The sequence below is a fragment of the Lonchura striata genome, chromosome 5 (genome assembly GCF_046129695.1).
Source record: "Lonchura striata isolate bLonStr1 chromosome 5, bLonStr1.mat, whole genome shotgun sequence".
Lineage (NCBI taxonomy): Eukaryota > Metazoa > Chordata > Aves > Passeriformes > Estrildidae > Lonchura > Lonchura striata.
Genome location: NC_134607.1, coordinates 5,240,013 through 5,260,984, shown reverse-complemented (window position 1 = coordinate 5,260,984; position 20,972 = coordinate 5,240,013). Strand labels below are relative to the sequence as shown.

Here is a 20,972-nt window from a genome sequence, read left to right as displayed (position 1 = left end):
ATATGCTTGTCTGTCCCCTCTCTGCATATATGTATAATGTAAGAAGGAGGTATGTCACAAGAGAGTAAATTAGGAATGAAATGCAATTATTAAGTAAAAGTAATATCCCTGGTAAAATATGTACATCTTTCCTAAGATTACATCTGACACTATGTATTTGAATCTGTTTAAGTTTTAAGCTTGCATGCTTTTTATAATTGTATTTTTTCTTTTACACATAGCCAAGTACTCAACTGTGCACTAAGTCCTGGACTTCATTAGAATGTAAGTATGCATTGGAATTCATTAGATCTCTACACTATCCATTATTTTCCTCGTGGCATCTTGTAACTAACAAATAGCTGGGAAAAGTCACCATGCCATAAAAAAAAAATCCCTACATTTATTTTATAAATAGCCATAGGGAGGTATAAAAACTGTCACAATAGGGAAATGGATCAAGAATTCAAAGTACAATTTTTCGTATCAGAAGCAGAAACACAAACAATGACCTTTCTGAAAAGAAAGAAACTATTTGTCTCTTGTTGCTGAATACGGGCAACGATAATGACCTAAATGAGACCTGCTGAGTGCAAACAGAAAACAAATGCTTAGTGGGTTTCTAGCCTCAGCCACTTTCAGATGCTTAATTGCAATTGTTAAATATACAGAGTTACCAATTTATTTTAACAAAATAGCATTCACAGACTCTTAACAGTTTCAGCCTTGGCACCTGTTGAGTAGCTCCTACCATCAAACAACTAATTTGGCTCTGACACTGAGTAAATATCTGGGCTCAACCGTTTTTCGTTAACTACAAATATCCAAACCCATCAGTATTTGGTACACAAGTGTGGTATTGGATATATCTGGGAGATGCTATTCCTTTAGCAGAGTAAGGTAGAAGGAAAGGAAAAGATTCCAGTACACTATGATCTGTTTCTCTTCAATCTTTTCCCCAAAGCTCCAGGAAAAACACTGTAACTGTAGCTGCAGTTGTTCACCGTCCAGAAGTCTCTGTAGTGGCAATAATCATGTAAAGGGTGGAGGAAATGTGACTTCAAATTGATGCCACAAGGAGCCAAAAAAAACCCAAGCCAAACCAAACCAGAAAAATTTCCTGAGCAACCTGAATCAGTTTAGCCTGGGAAAAGTGAGTAGACAGATAAACTATAACATGGCAAAACTGGCTAGAAAGAATTAGCAAAAAGGAATCTGGGCTCTGCTCAAAATAGGCTGGAGTGAGGCTGAGCAGGAACCTACCTGGCTGTGCTGGGCAGCTGATGGCTCAGACAGTCTCTCGCCAGAGACAATCTTGACAGTTTATCCTCCATCTTTTTACCTTTTTCCTCACACCTGCCAAGAGAATCTCCAAGTGTATATACATATGTCTCTGAGTGTATGTGATATTTATGTTTATAATACATAACTTCAGTAGCTGGAGATTTAGAAACAGTTTAATCTAATTGCAATGATAATAAAAGCTGGAAAAATTACTCTGTTCTCATACCTAAAAAGCATAAATGGTCCCTCAAAAGTATCTACAAATAGATAAAATAAGTACTTTTACAAGCTATTTAGAGAGTGTAAGCCTTTGGGGTAACAAAGGTATTTATCCTTTTTAACAGAGATTTGCTTTGCAATTTTTAAATGCCTAAATGTTTTTGTTCAAAATCCAGGAAACTTGTAATGGGCAGGTATTGTATAACTTGCAATGCCTTCTTATACTTCAAAGTTTTAAGAATTATAAGTTGCTGGATGAAAAGAATGTTTCAGTTATGAATTTTAAGTATAATAAAGAGTAGTAATGTTCTTGCCTTGCCTCCAGCAGGCCTCAGACCCATCTGGTTGGAGCAATTTGTTAAATCCATGGCAATTGCACTAACAAGCTGAGATACACCCAGGTAAGAGCAAACATTAAATGAAGGGCATAATTACAGTTTGTTCCAGTAAAACTGACTGTAACAGGGCAGAGCTAGACAGATTAGCTCGTGTTAACTGCACGTTTGTCCCAGCCCTTCCAGAGAAGTGATAGAAGAGGGGAATGCTGCCTCTTTAAACAATGTATTTTTAGTTGTGATTTCTAGTTTGGATGGTTGTAGAGAAGAAGGTTGAAACAAACTTTGACTTTTTTCTGAACATAGAGCTCGTAATCAAAAAAGCATGTAAGGTGTTTATTTTTGCAAGCACAACTATTTTAAAGTCATCCTATTTTGAAGACTGACTGGCACTTTGGAGAACTAACAGTTGGTAATGCCAGAAAGCTCTGAGGCCATGTGGAGCCACTTCAGCAGGTCAAAAACAGGCATGCTATGATAATGTGTCATCCAGGAAGTTCAGTGTTTGGTAACTGGCTTCCTTGGCTTTCTCCCTCATTGTGAACCCTCGATGTAGCCCCGGAAGCAGATTGCTTTCTCTGGACACACTTTTGTTCCCTTGTCCATGTACTCACAACTCCCTAGCTGAGAATTGCATTAAATAGGGTTAATGTTACATAATTTTCTTCATATTTTTTTCTTTAAGGCCTTAAAACTGTCTACTGCATCTTCTTTCAGTGGCACCAAACCTGATGGATGTTTTCATTCATTGTCTGTTTTCTCCCCTGCATTATGTCACACCATACCTGGCTATGAACTGCTGTTGCTTAAGGGGCTTCCATAGCACACAAAAAGAGAAAATCCCTCAAACCTAGTTTAGAGGTTCATAAGAAGCATAACTGCTCTTTGGTCATGCCCTTTGATTCACTTCAAAACTGCAAAAATGCAGTTTAACCTTATACTGGCAATAGAGCCACAGTTAAAGAGATTGTCTGACAAATGTAGGGCACTGTGTGTAGAACCCTTCTATACCAAGGAGCCCTGAGTAGCATCCACAATTTCCTATTTATTAATGACCATCTCTTACTGGTCATAAACTAGTTTTCTACAAGAAGTCAGAAAACATACAAACGGCATTGCTTTAATGAGATGCTGATGTGTATGAGGGGAATCTGTTGCTACCAGTAAAGCAGCAGTGTATAGGATCAGTCTACCCAAATGTATTAGGTGGTTTTAAAAGCTCCCTTCACCCTGAAATAATTACTAAAATTGTGAGGAAGTCTCTGCTTTCTAATAAATATGTTTATTTTCTCATATATATATATATATATATATATATAATTGAGACATAATTTTTTAAATTAGTCTGGCTAACTTAATTCTATAAATATTTTTGGAACATTGCCCTAATCTTCACATTCCCTCTGGCTTACTGACCCCACAGTCAGAGATTTCTGTTCATAGTGACTGCCCTCTTAAAACAATATTCTACTGAGTTTTTGGCCGAATGGTATTTAACCAGGAAGGGTCAGTAAATCACTTTCACTAGTATAAAATATAAGAAAAAAAAAAAAGAGAAAAAAGCTTTGGATAACATCTCAGGTAACCAGTGTTTAGAACTGAACTCTTAGTACAAATCATCCACAGGGCAGAGAGATATTAATAAGTCCCTAGCCATGAAGGTTTGGTTCAGCATGGATTCAGACTCTGGTTGCAGATTTCAGCCCATCTATACAAAGAAAAGTTATACTGAACTTCAGAAGCTCACAGTTTTGATCTCATTGATTGTTTTGACTGGATAAAAGAATCAAGCATTTAGGATTAGAGCACTTAACTCTTTTAAGATTGGTTAAGGATTTATGGCTTATTAACCAATTAATGTTTCTTTAAGCTCTTAGTGCCTTAGCATGGCTGGGCTACTCTAAATTCCTAAGGAGACTTAAGCATCTACAGTGTCTTAGCATGGTTAAGATTTCTTCCCTCACTAAAAAGACTTAACCATGTTAAGGTTCCTTAAGCAGTTAACAAAGTTTATATGCATGGTAGCCATTGCCAATTTCCTTCTTAATTTCTAAATAAGCAATATCAGTGTAAAGAATTGTGCAATATAAATTTGAAAGATGAAGCTCCTACCCGAGACATTCAAGAAATGAAGTTAGCCTCCAAGTTAGCTCAGGCACGATGACTGATTGAGCATTTCCTTTGTGAAACAGAAACCTTCATCAAGTGGTTCTGGCTATGCCACCAGAGAGAATTCTTCTGCATTGATAAATCACTAGTGCATTGAATTACTGATGTGCATGACCATAGAGCCCCTAATTTTTAAACTTAAGATTTGTTCTTATTGTGTTCATATATGTATCCTAAATTACTAAAGTATTCATTAGCTTATGAACATATTAATCCTATAGAGTTAAGCAAAAACTAACTTTTACACAGGTCAGTAAAGTCCTTGTATCAAAGAGACAGGACAATGCTCAATGGCACTGAGTCCTTTCTCTTCTACTTCAGCATATTTTTTAAGTCAATAAAAATGTTTATTTCAAATTGAGCAACCAAAAAAAGGACTATGCAATGCTTAAATTGTGTAGATCTTTCATGCACTTATGTGAGGAGAAAAAAGAATAAAATTAGATGGTTCATTTTTAGCTAGTTGAACAGGAAAGAAAACCACTTAAACATATTGTTACCTAGTTTATGCTTAACTCTTCTTTTAAGCATCAAGATTGACATGACTGAGAATTGTGTTTGTTCAGATGAAAAATTCTAGTTGTACTCCTAATGATTATAACAGAAGTGCATTGTATGATTCACTGACAATTCTTCCAGATGAAAAGATAGGTGTATCTGTCCACAATTCAAAGCAAGATTGGGATGACTTTCAAAGATGCTCTATTGAAATGATATTATTGCTGCCGCAAACTATAAAAACTCCACTCTTTCCTTTGTATGCAGGGTAGCTTTTGAAGGAAATGAGGACAAGTTATTTTTGAGGCAGCATTTAATAGAACATGTAGTAAAATGGTTTTTCTCCTTTCTTCAGTTTATTATTCTGGTGTGAGTTTTGTGGTTGGTTTTTTTTTGGTTTTTTTGGTTTTTTTTGTGATATATACTGTTACTTCGAGAATATAGTTTTTTGAAGGTGCTTTTATTCACTCACACAGTCTAACAGTTTCATATAAACACAAATGCCCGTTCTTGTACCCAACTAAGAGAGTGGATGACAGTCATAGGTAACAACAGGCATCCCTGCTTTACAACAACACCCTTCCATGGTCCTCCTTAAATTGGTGAGTCTGCCAAACAACTTGCTTGTCTTTCATAGGAATTACCTGAGGCGAAAAACAGTGACAAATATCAGAGGCTGAATTTAAGGTTCCTGAGCTTCAAGAGCTCATTGCTTTGTTACAGCACTTTATATGCCTAAGCTACAATTCCCAGTTACTGCAGAGCCAGCTGTGACAGCTTGGCAGTCCCTCAGATGATGATCTTGAATGTCCAGTTAGAAAACAAGCACGCATGCTTACATGTCCAGTTATGGAAAGGATGATTATTTTTTTCCTCCCACCATACAGAACCTCTACAACAGGAGCAGATAGTCCTTTATTCTCTAATTAACATCACTTCTCCACAGTAAGTAAACTCGGTGACTTTGCCTTGAACTTAATGCCTAAAAAATACCCCTCTCCATTCACAGTTTTCTTTTACCACAACACCCCAGACATCTTCAGTTTCTGAATATTGTCAGTGATGGCAGCCAGATATCTATGACACAGACAACAAAAGCTTTCCATTTGCATCAGAGGCCTTTGAAGGAGAAAGTAATGCTGTGGACTCTGTTGGACTGATTCTGACTGTACATTGCCCCTGTGAAGACATCAGAGGCTGCTAAGCACAAAGGGGATTAAAAAGCCTGTCCTGGTTTAGGGCAAATGTGGGTGGGAGAAAACCTCCAAAGAGGCTCCTCTAGAAAGCAGATTCAAGCAGCCCCTCCCGCAAATGGTTTGGGAAAATATTTCCTTGGAGAAAAGTGGGGGAAAAGCTTTTTATTTAGCAGGCAAAGCATTCACCATAACAAAAAAAAACCCCAAAAAACCAAAAAAAACCAACCAAACAAAAAAACCCCACCAAAACAATATTAAACAATAAACTCTTGCCAACCAGAAGAGATGACAAAGTCAGACAGTCCCCTTGGTGGCTGTAGCTCAGCTCACCCAGTCTCTGATCAGTCCCTGCAGGGCTGGAAATGCCACGGCCCAGGCCCGGCCCCATGGGCCACAGGTGCGAGCTGCTGCTGCTCTGCTGGTGTTCAGTCCAGAGCAGGTTTGAACAGGCCCAAGAAAAAGAAAATCCACAGCCCAGGGAGCTTCTCTGCCTCAGCCACCTAAAAACTGACTAAAAGCAAAGGAGAGCTATTGTAAATGCAGGAGAACCCAATGGGAAGAAATGACGATGTCTGACTCAATTCAGAAGGCTGAATTATTTCTTTATTATAACTATGCTAAAATACATTAATATACTATATAAAAAGGAAGATACTAAAACTGCATATTATTTTCTCTAATACAACTCATGATCTCTCTTGAGAGTCTACACACAGGTGGATTGGATTGGTCATCAGGCTCAAACAATCCTCACCTGAATCTAATCAAGCACTCACTTTAGGTAAACAATTCTCTAGACACATTTTACATAGGAAAAACAAGGAGCAGAAATAGAAATTTTTTTCTCTTTCATTTCTCTGTGTGCACCTCTGTGAAAAATCCTGAGAGGGAGAGAAATGTACTTGCCACATAGAGCCCTGTCCTTCTGTCTGTCCGTCCTGCAGACAACACAGTCCAGGAGCAGAATGTGCAGGAGTAAGTGCAGTTCCTGAAAACGAACTGTGCACTTCTTCTCTTCCCTTTTGCTCTAAGAACCAGTCTTAAAGGTGTGAAACTTATTTCTGGGCTAAACATACAAATGGGGATACAATTCAGCATCATAAAGTCACCCCAGGACAAAGCCATAATGGCTGTGCCAGGACTTTGTGAAATATTTGAGCAAAGCCAGCTAAAACACCAAAACAGGAAGCAACAGCAACTTATACAATTAAAAAGCCAAGTTCAGGTAAGCTGGAATTTTGTCCATTCTTCATGGCTGACCCTGACCCAAAGTTTGTTGCCCATCATGAATCTGGAAATCCTGCCCATTTTTTCTCTCTTGGCTTATGAAGATGAATATCCCTGTACATGTGAAAGGCTGATGGCAGGACAGCCTTGCCTCTTGGAGTCATTTGGGTATCTAAGCTGGAGATGCCACATCTGTGCTATATGGGGTTTTTTGAGCATTGCAGTCTTCCCTTGTCCCTACAGACTCAAACACTACCGGTCTAAGCCAGGTTTCTCTTCCCATTGACTCCCTTTCTCTGTAGGCATTGAAGCTGCTGCTGCAGGGTTAGGTCTTGCTCTTCTGACTCCTGAATTAAGCAACTTCCTCCAATGTGTTGGTGGGAGCAAGTCACTAAAGTACTGGAGAGACAGATACCATATCTTCTGTTGACAAACTCACCCTAGGAACGCTCAAACCAGAAATGGAAATCTAGTGTGGATGTAATTGCCAATGATTATTGGCTGATGGAGCTGCACTCCAGATTTGGGGCAAGAAGAATCTAACCCCACATGAAATTGCAAAGGGCCATTACCTTCTCCTGCAGTTTGTCTGGTCCTTAGGTCACCTTGAAATGCTATTTAATGACTGTTAGCAATTCCATCCCACCTCTTTTTCCAGCTTCTACATCCTTCTTGCGCAGAACTGGTGTAATGGGTTTCACCTCATGCTTTGTGTTTTCGGTGTAACAGAGACAGGAGAGTGTCTGGGGACAAGGGCTTGCAGGAGCACATTCCAGGATTGTTTCTGGAGCTTTTGGGCTGGGGCACCTACTGTACACACCAGAATTGCATGGGACTGATCTCAGCCCATCAGGCAGTTCTTTCCCATCCCATGTTGCAGTAAATTCACATAGGCAGCAGCTTTTCAAAGGCTTTTAAGTAGTCCATACTCAGTTGATTTTCACAGGGAAAGTAAAAAAAAAGTGTAATTCTAAACAAAATTATACCTTCCTGCCACTTTCAGGGCTCTGCAGTGAAAAGAGCTCTTGATTGTTTTTCCCTTCTCTCCCTCCCCTCCCTCGCCCAGTAATACAGAATGTTTTTCCCCAACATTCATTCTTGGAAATAATTCTATTTATTTTAGATTAAATTTTCCAACACATCTCAGATTGAGACACAGACATGGCATGGAAAATTTCAGCCCAAGCACTTAGTGTTTGGCAAAGTTATAAGCAACTGGGACTTAAAATAGGAAGAGTTTGGCAATTTAGGATGCACTAACAGCCTTCATTCTAATGAACATTCTTGTTCAAAGGTTATTAATAGACTCAAGAACAAGTTTAAAATTTAGAATAGACTAAAAATAATGCTGGTGTCTTGTCTGAACTTTCTAGTCTTTATGGTAAAGTCCTTTGAAAAATCATTGGAAAGAGAAGTTGTGTGACTAAGGCCAGTATAAGTCTAACTATAATATTCTGGTAGCCTTAAGAGTTGAAATACTGTCTTTAGCTTCAGTGGTGATATTAACAAAATGCAGTGTAGGGCTAGAAAAGCTACAGAAAAGGAAATTGAGAATTATCTCCAGAGATAAAGGAATGTGCAGGATGGAGTAAAGTAATTTGCATAAAAATTGTTAGATTGGTATTCAATTGAATTATATAGGATCTTATCTTTCTTAGATAACATCAGTTTGAGTTACTATTGTAGGTTATTATAGACTAGTGTATTATTAAAAAATACATATTCTTGAAACAAATTTTGACAATGTGCTTACCTGGTAAAGTCACCTGTTTAAAGCACTCATGTTTTCTAATGTAGTGAAATATGATAGCACTAAATAACACCTATTAAACTGGTGGTTTCCATCATTCTCATTATAGATCTCTCCCACAGGTGTCTGGATTATGTTTGCAGCAGATTCAGCCTTGTGCAGCAGGCCCAGGATGGTACGGTTTGGTGACTATTGTTAATTGATATTGTATCATTATAGTACAGTCAACCCTTTCTTTCCATGCCCCCGTCCTTGTTCAGCCATTAAAATAATACTTTCAGGTTAAAAATGCTATGTTTTTAAAGCTTATTGCATGTGAATAACACTGTTGTGGCACATTAAAATGTCACTATGCTAAGAAGAGTGATAAAAAATTGAATAAATATTGCTGTGTTTAGACTGTTCCCGTTTGTGGAGAGAACTCAAAACCTGAAAGTACATTACTTGCCATAACATGATACAAAATGTGATCTAGCAAATATAAAACACAGCTGACAACTCCTGTGATAACTGGTTTAAGCCATGGTGTAGAAGCAAAACTGCCATTTTAATACCTATCTGTGTATGGGTTTTGTGTAAAATTTAAGCAATGTTCAACTTTTTGAATCTAGCTGAAATTTTTGATGTTTAATTCTCCAAGTAGTGATTTCATAATTTTCCTGTTCATTGGTGATTTAATCAAGAACTGAAACTTGTACTTGAGTTGAACCTGTGAGATATAATATTAATAACTGAGACACTTCAATACATGTGTGTGATGAACAACTACTGGTCAGTGGTCACTATATTACTGTCCTCTTGCATTAAAAATCAACCTGCAGACTGTATGTATGATTTTAGTCATACTCATGCTTGGTTTTAATCTGGGTCCCCTTTGATTCCATAGCAGCACTGATGAAAATCACGCAGATCTTTCTAACTGATGCAGCTGTTAGAAAATCTGATGGTTTCGGCATATTTTTAATCTCAGCACTCCCAAATAGTGGGTCACAATATTCTGGTCCCTCCCATAACATTTGGAACGTTGTAGTGTATCCCATTATCCTTGCTTTAGTGCTAACTGTTGTGAGTCAAGCCAGATATGTAAAAGTTGATGACTGCAACACCCCCAGAACATTGATGCCTCTCATTTTGTGGAAGTCTAGTTTATGGTAAGTTCTTTTTAATGTTACTATTTACATGTTTGCAATGGTAGGTGGTTTAAAAAAAAAATTCAGTTCTGATGTTGTCTCCAAGAATCTTGATATATTGTGGGCTCTATTGGGATATTTTACTGTGTGGTTCACCCACACCACCAACTTGGATCGAGGATTAAAAAATGGGATTCATTATAAACCTCTCAAGATTTCAGATGGAGATTTGCTGTTATTTGCATTACTAGATTTCAAAGTGATGCAAGCCTGTGAGGACGAATGAAAGCAGTGCTGAAGCAGTCTAGGTAGTCAGGCTGAAGCTGTGACTCCTGGCCAGGTAGACCTTCACAGCCTGCTGCAGTCCCTTGGTATTCCATGGGTTTTCTTCAGAGGGACAGAAATCCACCTGCTTAGCTCAGCTTGCCAGTGGCCCTAAGAGAACAGCAAAGCATACACATAGCTGGAGGAACTCTGAGGGAAATTAAGAAATTGTATAAACAGGCTGCATTCTGTTCTGCTTCATCGTTTGGAGGATTAGGAATTGATCATTTCAATTGAGCCATTTTGCAGTTTTGGGTGGCATCATGTCAAGTTCAGTATAAATACAGAATTTGCCCTGATTGCTGCTTCAGAAATTTGCAGCATTCTGCTTACTTAGTTTCCTTGCAAATTCTGGCAGATATGTAGGGAATCAGGGCCTCTCTGGGGTAGAGATAGAAAACCCAAGACTGAGAATGACTTCTTAACATGGTGTGTTTAAGGACAGAGAGGGAGCTCTGTATTCTAGTTGGTGGTCAGAGAGCAGCTGCTTTTATTTTAAATGAATATATAATCAAATAATTTCTCTTCAGGATGGAGTTAAAAAAGGTAAAACCTGTTTCTCTCTTACCTTAGTCCACAGCATTTTCTTTTTTCTTTGAAAGAGAACATTGCTGCCCAGACTCAAAACCAGTTTGTGACTTTCCTGCTGCCAAGTATCAGGTGTCTAAATCCTGGGTACATGCACCCCTCCAGTCAGTTTCTCATAGCAGCCAGGTAAACAAGTTCCTCTTCTCTTGTCCCATTCCAAGTAGTCCTGACTTGTGTATAAACTTAGCTGCTCACCTACAGAGACTCTGTGTAGCAAGGTGTCAGAAAAAGTCCAAATGTGTGGCAAATAGACCAGAACTGCAATACATGATTCCCTGGTTGCCAGCTCCTAATTGCAACAGGAGGTGCTGATGTTTGCTTTTAATAAACAGAAACTATGTGTCTGTGATGAGAAGCTAATCCTGTATGATGTGGAGCATCACATCTTATTGCTATTATCTATTTTAGCTTTCTATCTGTTGTTTGGGTATGATTTTTTTGTTTTAATTTGAAGAAAAAAAATTGGAAAAATATTATAAGCTATATTCACCTGTGTAATTCTCCTTGCCTAAATTACTGCTTTTCAATAGCAAGCTTTTTTTAAGTATGGCAATGCAGTTTTGGCATGACACAATGCATAATTCTTATTTTTTCTCCTTGTAAAATTCCACTACGGTCATAATTTCCAGCTGATCCTCCAAACATTTTGCTCTTGGCTCCTATTTTATAAGTACAATGAAGGCTGTGCCAATAGCTTGTGCTTATCTAGCTTGGTTACAACAGTTACAGTCTGGTTTTCCAGCTTTAGGAAACAACTGAAACAATATTGATTTGCTTCAAGCCTGCCAGTTTAACTGGCATGATAATCAAGATTCCAGTAGCTTTCTAAGTTTGGGGCTTTTTTTTCAGTATATTTGACACGTATGCAACTTCATTAAAAATAAGGAAAAACTATGCTGGTTTAATTTTTTTTTTTTTTTAACATTATTTTAGATTGGAAGATTTGCTTCTGTCAGTGTCGTGAACTTTTTCAATTATTTTTTTAACAATGCTGTCACAAGTTTTTGGTGGGAACCTAACACTCTAGCATTGGTTAGGAAGCTACACTTTACTCAAAAAATTCTTTGCTAACTTGAATTGGTATTTTCTTTCTTACTACAGGTTGAAAACGTGTCCTGTTCATTGATCTAACTTTGAGATATAAAAATGCAAACCGCTAATATGCATGATTCAACTAAAGATACACTGAACTTATTATTACATTTGAAATCCTTTATGTGGGACATTAACATAGAAAAGGTCAAGCCTAAAGAAACCTTAAAAAGTAGTGATGAAATGAGAAATAGAACTGAAATTTTACTTTAATCATATAGTTTTCTCTTTGTTGTAATGCATGGATAGACATCTAGAACTGGTATAAAAAAAGTAGCAAGAATGTGTGCCCACAGCTTAATATTTTACTATGAAATTCCATCTACACACTTTGTGTATATGTAAGTAATTACTCAGCTAAGTCAAGTTTGAATGCTCTAGCCAATTCCTGCTAAAACAGATTGCACCTCACTATTGGAGGGGTGTTAGCAGAATTTTGTTGCTTACCATATTAATTTCTTCAAACAAATGACTACTAACTCATTTTTGCAGTCACAAAAAGCCTTCCAGAGGCTTATATACATGCTACTTTCAACAGGCAAACTGAGGTGGAGAAAAACTTTGAATATATGAAAGAAGACACTTCTAAGAGTGATGATGAACATGACTTGAAAATAGCAGGCCTTTCCTCAACACATGGCAGAGCAAACATGGTTGGTATCTATGTTAAGAAGAGGCAGTGTGGAAATCACACTTATTTGACAAGATAAGAAAGTCCTAAAATATAACAACTGAGTATCTTATGTTTTCATATTGATGTGCAAGTGGTGACTAATTCATGTTTTTTATTTATACACCTAATATGCACAAGCATCTAATTAGCTGAAAGCAAACATCTTTAGAATCTTTAACATAAAGCATTTCCAATGCATTTATGATGTCTATAAAATTTCTATTATATTTATGCTTTAAAAAATCTTTGCTTTTTCAGTATTTCCCAGTCAGTAGTGAAAGCTTTGTTTATATAGTTCTGCTCATATGCAGAAACCTAAATCCTAAATTTTGCCTTGTGAATTGGGAATGAAATTTCCCCTCTACAATGAAGGGTTCTACTCCTAGCATTTGATCACTCCAATATAGATACTGATAAGTTGAATTAATTACTTAATAAATTAAGTAGCAAATAATTTAATTGAAAACAAAGAGTGAAGTTTGATTACTGAAGACACAAACTACATTTCACCCAGACCATCATGGTTTGGAATACTGCAGGGAGTTATAAGGATATCATATCAGCAAGCTGCAACTGGGCTCCAATTTATGAACTGTAACCTCCACAGTCTTTTAAAGTTTGTTTTTCCTTTATTTTAACTAACTGGTTTCGGGTAAATTCTTTTAGAAGTTTAGTGTATGTGAAAGATCACTAAAAAAAAAAACCCAATCTGCTGTTTTAATACTTTTTTCTCTTAGATTACCAAATTGATATTTTGAAAAATAGTTTTTTAAAAAATTACTTTTAAGAATTGCTGTGTGGTTTCATTCCAAATGCAAAGATCCTGACTCAAGTTTTTACAGTTTTAGGGGAAACTACTGATAGACGTGTTAGGTTGAAGATGCAAGGTGTATCACTTCACCTCCTTGGGACTGGATGCAAAAGGTGACTGAAATGCAAAAAATACTATTGCACGACATGTTGACAGAGCTTTGAGTAATTCTATTAATCCTTTAATACGATGCACTTAGAACTGAGGTATCAAGTAGCTTCTTGTCTTTTCTCTTCAATGCTGTATTTTTCTTTTTCCAAGCTGGACCGGGGTTGCCTGACCAAACCACTCCACTCCACCCGGGTAAGGAGTGGGTGTTGTTGTCGGGATGCCAGCCCTTATCCCGAAGGGCTGCTCCCAGGGAGGGACGGCTGAGCCGCGCACGAACACCTGGATCCTGGCAGTACCTGGAGTTCCTGACTGCCCCAAGTCAGGAACAAAGGCGCTGCATAAACACTGTCTTTTTAGATGAGCGTCATTGCTTTAACAGGAAATACATTAAAGAGGCTTCCGCAGCCTCTTCAGCGCGCAAAATACAAAGCAAAACAAAAAACCGCAAACAAAACACCCAAACAAAACAAAATACCCAAACTATCCTTCTAAGAAGGAAGGGGAAAGGAAAGAGAAGCCACCCTGAAGAGCGAGTGCGGTGCCGTCCCCGCTCGCTGCCCGCGGGCTCGGCGGGCGCAGAGCGCCGCTCGGGCCGGCTGCGCCCCGCGCCGCTTCCCTCCCTCGGGCGGGACCCGGCCGCCGCAGGTGCCGCCGCCCTGCCGGCGCCGGGCTCAGCCCTTGCCGGGCACAAGCCTCCCTGCCCTCGGCAGGTGCGCGGCACGGCGGGGCCGGTGAGGGGGTCCCGGGGGTCGGGCCGGGCTGAGGGAAGCGCTGTGCTCCCAGGGTCCCCGCGAGAGGGATGTGCCGCCCTGTCCGGCTGGAGCCGCTCGAGGCGCGGGATGTCGGCGGAGCAGAGCTGGGGGCAGCTCGGAGAGCCCTCTCCAAAGCCCAGACACAAAAACGGCCCCTCGGGCAGGAGCCCGGAGAAGCCGAGCGGCAGGTGGGTTTTGCCCGGCGGGCGGGATGTGCCAGGGCCGGGCAGGGGCCCGATCTCCCGGGAGGGCCACCAGGTGCCCGGGCAAGGCTTGACCGGCGGTGCCGAGAGGTGTGAAGGAGCTGGCTGGCCGTGGTGCTGCGTGGGTGATGGGACAGAGGTGTATCAGCCTTTAGAGTGAAAATGGCGGCTGAGAAGGTTGATAGGCACCATTCATCCTTTCCTTCTGGATGTCTTCTGGACGTACCGGTCACCTGCTGTCTCAGTTGATAAGAAGCAGGACCTCCTGTCTGAGCTTTAACTGGCCAGGGGCGGGGAGGAGGGGGAACAAGGAGATGAATTAATTGTCAACTTCACTTTTTTCATAATCTCTCCCTCTTCAGGCAGCCCTTTGAATGAATAAATCTAAATACGCTTGTAACTCTCAAGAAGCTGCCAGCAGTGTAGGAGTGATTACTATTTGAGTCATTCATTCTTCTTTTTTCCTTCCCCCCCCACCCATTTCTTTACTGCGGTTCACCTTGCATTTTAAAGGCTGATTTTGATCTGTTGCTCCTTCTCATAGAAGAGGTTCAACATTAAAAAATACTCACTGGGGCTCAGTAGTGATAGCTCTCCCTAGCCCCTGCTGACACCTGTTGCTGAATTGGCCTTTATGGTTTCTATCATTCTCTGTTTGACCAGTCTTTATTTACTCATGTGTAATGGAGAAATGGATGTGAAATTAGGACAACTTAGTAGTTTGTAAAACTTCATAAACTCCTGGATATTTGATTCCTTTGTAGAGTGCTGGTGAACCTCTGTTTCTATTTACAGTAGTAGTGATGTATATGCTGTGTTCATACAGCTTTAAAATGGTTTTGCTGTAGTGCTAAATATTTAAAGGTCTTAAATGTGACTCAGAAGTAAGCTGAGGCTGCTTTGCATGTTTTCTGAATCTCACAGTCAAACATTGCTAGCTCTGTTAATTTCACCTTGTACACTGTCTCTGACTTGGTCACATTTTAAGCATGTTACTGTCTATAACAAATTAAGTAATACTGTGTATAATAAAGTAGGAAATAACATAATTTAGCTGGAAAAAAAAGTCTATAAAGCCTTTAATGGCCTACAGTGTAATTCCAGAAGGGGCTTATTGCTGCATACACTTTTACTCTGTTAAGGTGGGGATAATGTCATTTACCAGTGGGAAGGATTCCCCATTACATAACCAGACATCTGAAAGTGTACCAGTCTGCATGGGAAACTTGGCACAGCCAGCCAGAACCTTTTTTCCATTTCAATAAACTAAGCCAGATTCTAGTATGGATGGAGTGCACATTTTCAGATGCTTAATGATTTTTCTAATCCTGTGACCTGTGTGCCTTAGGAAATCCTCAGGAGTGCCCCATGAGCCTACTGTGTGGCTATATGATACCACCTTTGGGATTTGGATATTTGGAAACAGCAATGGCTGGAGGTAAGAGACACGATGTTTTCACTAGATCAGGGTAGAACAAAATAAAGCAGTTGGAAACCTAAGTCTTCTGTAACTAGTGTTTGACTATCTGTGTGACTTCTGGCCCTGACTTACTTTAAGTCTCTGTTATGTGTAGGTGGGAAAGTTTCTTTTTTATAAACTTTGAAATATAGCATGGCCCTGGTGTCAGGCCTATTGAATTGTCTGAATTAACACAGATCTTTGCTGATGAAGTAATGGACAGGGCAGATGAGTGTTTCTCAGACTTCTTGCAAATGTGAGCACTTCTTCTCTTTTTATGCACTTCCTAAATAAAAAGTTATTTCTGTACTGCTTTAATTGCTGGCAGTAGCTAAGTACCTCGGGGTGCTGGGTGGAAAAGGGCACAGAAATCAGCTGCAGTGATCAGCTGTAGGTGTGAGCACAGTGCAGGAAATCAGCTGCAGGTGTGAGCACTCAGTGCATTGGCCAGGAGCAGCAGAGTGCTCCCAGCAGCTGAAGGGTGTGGTAGCTCCCTACCAGGTCTCAATCCGTGCCGCAGCTAAATAAAGCTGCTGCTGACTCCCCTGGAGGAAATGAGCTGCTTCCAGCAGTAAGTCAGGGTGGTTTGGTTTTATTGTTTTTCTTGTTACTTTTTAATAGCTTATTTTTTAAATTAAGTTTCCCCCTACCTGTTTATGACTCCCACCCTTTGAATCTTCCTGTTGGTTCATGGAGAGGTGCACCTCAGGTAAGAGAAATACTGATTGGTTTGTGTCCTTGTTTTTTTTAGAAAAAGTCAATTGTTGTCAGATAGCAGCATTACCAGGGCCTCCACTGTGGCTTGTTACTGTAATTTTACCAAATAATAGTTTGTCTTTCATAAAACAACAACTTTACAAGTCCATTTCTTTGGCTCAAATTTGGTGAAGTGTATTACTACTAGCATAAGTTGTTTCTGCTAGGGTAGGGAGAAGATGTGTGCAGTTGAGCAAGATTGGAGGATTCTTTTTGTAAACAATTCTTAATTCTAGTCTGCTAATACTTCTAGTAAAATAAACCTTAAATTTTTGCCCAAGGTACTTTAAAGTGACAAGGGAAGAAAGAAACTTCTAACTTATGAATTAAATTTCAAAATGCAAACAGCTCACATAGTTGTTCCTCCTTTTATCCCTTAATATAATTTCCTGGTATTTTAACATAATATACAGAAATTTATGAGAAAAGCTTTCACTACTGAATATATTGGCTTGTAAATAAAGGAAGTTACCTAGTGTAGTGTTTGTGAGCCCAATACAGCAGCAGTCTGCTTCATGTTGGTGCCACCTGTACCTGCTGGCAGCCTGTGACATGAACACAGGCTTGGGGTAGGCTGAGACAAACTGAATGTGCAATAAAGATCCAGCTGCTGATTAGCTGGTCTGTTTATTAGTCAGATGCCTCTCTTTGTTTAGTTTTAAATAAAGTGTCTTTGCATTAAGAATGAAAGAGAGCTTCTTCTAATAAATGAGGAAAATCGGGCAAGTGTTGATTTTTCTGCGCAGTAGTTGTCAGTACCTTTGTTCAGAATGTAGCTGGATGCCAGTTTGTGTATTGGGACAAATGTAGAAGGTTTCTTTTAAAATCTATGGAGTTTCCACTAAATATTGTCTATAGTGGAGAAAAGGAATGGAGCTTACCTTTGTGACATAGGGTATGGTCATGCATGTTCTTGGCCGCAGCTCTTTGGGGTACCATACTTACTGACTGACCTCACTGTCAGTTTTCTTCTAGTTTGGTTTGGGTTTAACTTTGCTGGAGGCCCCTACCCTTGTACTCTGCAAACACAACTTCTGTGTGGCTACCCCAGCCTGGTTGAATCGAAATTGTCTTGGTGAGCTTAAATGTTTTCAGTAAGACATATTAAAAGACAGACATAGTTTGCTGAGTCTTGCCATTATGAAGACTCAGTGTCCTTCTTTTGTAATACTTTGATAGTGAATGGTATTTTAATGTACATTTAAGCCTGAATCCTGTCATGTGTTAATTTATCACTGGTTTTCTTGTGCAACAACAAAATGATCCTGAAAGTGGAATTTAAACATGGATAGGAATGTATTGACACTTTTCAGGAGCTAGTTCAGCAAGCAAGCCTTGGCTGCACATGTTGGCAATCTGGAGCCTGTATGTGGCCACATCATTATTAACTGAGTCCCTCTATGTGGAGATACAAACAACAAATACTGCTTGGTTTCCACACAGTACACTAGAAAAAGATGTTCCTGTATTTCAGGATTAAGAGATGAAAAATTCCTGTAAATTTTTTTGAATTGTCACTGAGTTTAAAGTAGTTGTTTTTGTTGTATTTTATGGCTCCATCAGTCTTTGTCCCATCCTTCTTAGCGGAAGTTAACTCTAGTTTCAGTGTTTTGGCTCTTCTCATTTGCTGGAGTATCCTTAAATTAAAAAAATCCTTTCAGTAGGACTGTCATACCTGACAATGAATGATTTTTATACAATATATACTGATAAAGTTCTGCTGTAATCCAGCTCTCATTTGTCTTATTTATATAACATGTTTCACTTTGGAGAAACAAGACAGCTCATGGAGATTGTAAAAACATGATATTTGAATGCTGTGCCAAGAGTGAAGGCTGCCCTCTGCTTGCATAGCTTGGACAGAAATGGAGTTATCTATACCCTTCTAGTGATACTGGGGAGAAGCACATGAAGAGAGATAAAATAGGTACAGCTACTCCATTCCCAGGCACCTTTTTTGCTTTGGAATCACAGAAGTGTTGAAGTGTTGAAATAGATATGGAAGCTGAGGGTGTGTTGGCTTCTTAGGAATACACTGTAAATACTGAAATACCTCTTCTCTGGTTTTGCTCTGATTCTGTAACCTTTCAGAAGTGTTAAAACAACTTTAAGATGCTGAAGTAGCAGACAGCACTTTTACTTATTTGGCTGGCATTTAAGGAAAGTTAAAACTGTGTTTTCTTTAACTGGTCTCTACCCACAAGTTGGTAGAATAATTAATGAAATAGATACACAAAAGTTCCTGGAGGTGGCAAAAATGTCTTTCAGGAGCATGTGCTGGGCACCAAATGCTGCATCAAAACATGCCCTATAGTTGTATGGGATAATGTCTACATGTGAACTTGTTTTTCCACTTCCCTGTGATAGTGAAGCGTGAAGGACAAAGGCAGGAAAATGCGAGACACTTTGAGTGGCCTCTAATAAATATGGCACAGGCTTTCATGAGAAACTGCACACATTGCAACTCCAACAGTGCACTATAGTGTTTCTCAGCATCTTCTATGGTATATTTTTTCAATATCTGGAAAAGTGAGGGAGAGCTGAGGTATTTTTTTTCTCTTTAGTAAAAAAACATGCTGAAATGCTATACTTTTAATTCCAGTCACATGATTCTTGTAAGCTGGATTTAATGGCTTTGCCTTCTGAGCTGTGTGTTGATCATTCCCCTGTATCCAACTCTTGCCCTATGAAATATTTGAATATCAGTCCTAATTTTTTGCTTCTCCAGGAGTGATGTTTGCAGTGTATTATACTTCTAAAATAAATGAGAGGAAAAAGTTACGGTTTTTTGTCCAGTTGGAATGGCCATCAGTTATAAAACTGAATGCTTCACTTTCTCATTTGACTTCTGTATTGTTAAAATTTAAATTCCTCTTGTTGTTCCCCTAAGATTAATTCTGTACATAAAATGTTGGAGGTTGAGAAGACTGGAAAAGTTGGGTTTTTACCTAAGGGAAGATATTAGGTCTTTGTAGATTTTGCTAGAACATCTGATGCTTTTATGAGGTATGAAATGTAGTTGCTACTTTGTCTATTTTCTCTGTAGTTGCTACGTCTTCTACTTCTCCAGTTTCTGCACAGTTTTAGTTGTATACATGTTTTATGATGCAGAAGTGATGCCGTAAGGAATCCTCTGCTGTGCTGGATGGCATTCACCTTCATTAGTAGGTATGGACTCAAAAAGACACTTAATTCTTTTCCTCCACTAGAAGTGAGTTGCTCATGCATCCCCATTAGTATTGAACTGCAAATTTGGAAACCCAAAGATGGGTTTTATAGGACAGAAAAGGCATTTGAAAAAGTTTCCTGACTATGGAGCCAGTGCAGTTATCCATTTTTAATTATACATAATGCATATTACCCTGACTAGGTGGTACTCACTGGCACTCTAGGTTCTGATTTCTGTAGCACAGCCAAGCAGATTGTACAAGTTCTTTTGAAATTAATCTATGCTGTCTTACAGAATAAGATTGCAGTCTTAAAAGAAATCCAATCAAGGCATTGTGACTATTTATAATAGCGCAGAACTATTGACTCAATATAAAAAATATCTTAAAAAGAGTGCACTGCTGCAGCTAACTAGCAGAATTAATGCTCTAATCCATATATCAGGCACACTGCACAGGTTCAGTTGCTGCTTTGCACTTGTTACTATGACCAAACTGATTTTTAAGTCTGGGGAAGGAAGAGAGAAATGGAAAAATCTGTATACTCTCTCTGTGTAAAGACAAATTATGTGTAACAGATAGAAAGTACTTACTATTAATATAGTTCTTAACTTAATCTTAGGAGTCTATTGCTCAGTGCCTTAAAAGTATTCTCCAAGGGAGACTATGAATCTAAATATTTGTAGTTACCCAGACTCTCTTGCATTTAAGGACAGCTTATTTCATTAAAAATGTAGATAAATAGGTAACCATTGCTTTAAAAACTTCGTTGTTGAATTTAACATGGCCTGCTTCATACTTAGCATTGAATCCTGCTGTATTTAGGTAAAAGGTTTAAAAGAAAATCAAATTTTTTGATGCAGATCTCCGAGGCACTGATTTTGTTAATCAAGTCTAAAGAAATTTACTTGGTTCCAAGTTATTTTACTAATTTCTCTACAAAAGTGTTTGTGGAGGGCTTTAGTTATGAGACAGTTTTTTTCAGGGATTTATCACTTTTTCCATAAACACATAGCCCTGATTATACATTGGTACTGTGGTTTCTGTCTGGGAGTGCTTTTTCCCTGGTGAAATAGTGAAAAGTAGGCTTTTTAAAATTACACAAAGAAGCCTTTCAGGCTAGAAGGGCTTAATTTAAGATTTTCTTGACTTTAGAAGTGGAGGAATTAAGCTGTATTAACATTTATTCTTCATTTTTAATGCAATCTATTCAAACAGGAAGGTCAGGGACTAGTGCTGCAGGTCCACA

The 20,972-nt window shown here is 38.9% G+C and overlaps 1 protein-coding gene across 1 annotated transcript in view; it reads left to right on the top strand.

The window, feature by feature from the left end:
- LOC144246307 (uncharacterized) overlaps window positions 1-20,972 on the top strand; it is a 304,135-nt gene that overhangs the window by 46,758 nt on the left and 236,405 nt on the right. Inside the window, exons 1-2 of the mRNA XM_077783235.1 lie at window positions 14,312-14,326; window positions 15,690-15,779. The gene's annotated coding sequence lies outside the window, so the exon portion shown is untranslated. Of the gene's footprint in view, window positions 14,327-15,689; window positions 15,780-20,972 lie in introns of the transcript that reaches the window.